The sequence below is a fragment of the Populus euphratica genome, unplaced genomic scaffold, assembly GCF_000495115.2.
Source record: "Populus euphratica unplaced genomic scaffold, PopEup_1.0 scaffold269.1, whole genome shotgun sequence".
Lineage (NCBI taxonomy): Eukaryota > Viridiplantae > Streptophyta > Magnoliopsida > Malpighiales > Salicaceae > Populus > Populus euphratica.
In genome coordinates, this window is record NW_011500150.1 from 85,659 (window position 1) to 87,753 (window position 2,095).

The window sequence follows — 2,095 nt, forward strand, 5'->3', positions numbered from 1 at the left end:
TAACCTCCCTATGGTTTGACCCCGGTCTTGCCGGGTTATTTATTACTTCGACACTCCTGCACTTGGGAGAAGACATCAATCTTTTCGTCGTGTCAGTGGGATTGATGAGTTTTATTTCATTTAATTTTCCTAATAAAATTCTCGTCAGCAATTCCGTTAGAAAATCCTAACATTTTAAATTTTTGATGGAATCATTGGTGTTATATTTATGATTTTTTTTATTTTTTTTATATACATAAAGAATAACTAATAAAATATTTTTCATTAATATTTTTGTTATATACTAATTATCTCGTGGTTATTGTTTGTTAAAGGTTTTATAATGTCATGCTTATTTTTTTTATTTTTATAGTATCTTCATCCCCTCCATTCCATAACTAAATTTTGGCAGCAAGAGTCTTAGTAAATTTAAACCTTTGACAAATTAACTTAAAGGTAGGTTGGCCAAATTAGTAAAGGGTGTCCTTTTTAGCTATGTGAATTCTATTTGAATTATTCAAGGTTTTTTAAACATTATTATATTATGAATTATAAAATTAACTTAAAAGTTCTTCATGGAATGTGAAAAAAGGTTATAAAATTAAAACCCAAACTTAATTTTTGCATGTTTTATTCCATGAATATTGACAAGGAAGGGAGAAATTTGCCAAAACAAAGAAGACAAGAGAGAGAGTTTCCACTAGAAACAATAAAAAAAATATATTGATTGATTAATACTTAAAAGTGTATTTTTATTAAGGTTTTATATCATTATTTTGCACTTAAAGTATCAATATCTCCTTAACTAAAACATGTTTTATAATAACATATCTAATAATATAATGTACCTTTAATTTGTAATAAATATTCATCTTAAATGTAGGCCTATCATATAAATAAAAGGATTAATTGGTGAGTTTAAGTTCTGAAATTGAAAGGACAAACAAATAGCCAAACTTAGAAAAGAGATACTGCTGAAGTTCAAATTAGAACACTGTTTGATAATTGAGTCATATCTAAAACTGTAGATTTTGAATTTAAATCTACTTTATATGGATGGAAAGCTAAGAAATAGGCCTACAACTTTTATGTGGAGCCAAGATTTTAAAAAACCATTCTCAAGTCTAAATTATAATAACAATAAAGAAGTCTAAATCTGTCTTGCAGCCCAAACACTGTTCTTTAGCCCATATCTTGAGTTTTAGAAGTCCAAATGACCTTCAATTTTTTTTGGGAAGATAAGACAATTTTCTAGAACTTTCATGTTTCCAAGTGATTCCAATTCTAAAGTTATCAATGACGTTTTATTCAGATAAGATAGGATATGGATTGTAACCAAGTCAAGAGTTGGCTACCCACTTATCAATTAGTCATCAAATCAATAGTTTCCAATTTTAGCCTATAAAAGGAGGTATTTTCCATGCATTTAGGCATCTTGGTTTCCAGATCAAGATCATGCTCTTCCTTTCTCTCTTTGTATTTTTTTTTATTTATCCTTTCTCGAGGACGAGCAAGAGCTAAGTGTGGGGGTATTTGATGTAACCATATTATTCGATAGTTTCACCCACTTTTACCTAATGTTTTGTCCATGTTTTATATGTAAAATGCCTTGATATTCTTTGTTTTATGTTTTGAAGGCACTTTTGGATGAAAAATGCAAAAAGGAGTAAATTGGAGATAATTGGCAGATTTGATGTTCAGTCGATGTTTTGTGCAGAGCGTGATTTCTAGAGATCAAAATGAAGTGATTCCAGTGGCTCTAAAAAGCTAACATCCATACCTTTCTGGAAATGCAATGCAAGAAAAATAAAAAGAGGAAGATCATGGAAATCACATCCTTCAAAGTCAAATCTCGCATTCTGCCATTGTTGACCTTTGTCTGTTCAAAATTCAATATCTGGAGCTATAAAAGTCCAATTTATACAAAACTCAATTTGTTTGGATTCTTGACTCAAAGGTCTATAAACGCTCCAAATTTTAGCTAAACAATGTCCGATGAGGGAGATATGATTTTTCAAAGATGACAACTTAATTCTGCCAGCAATCAGGTTTCGTGAAGAAATGAGTCCAAATTACATTTCGAAGCTTCTAAACCGTCATCAAAGCTTTTATATCA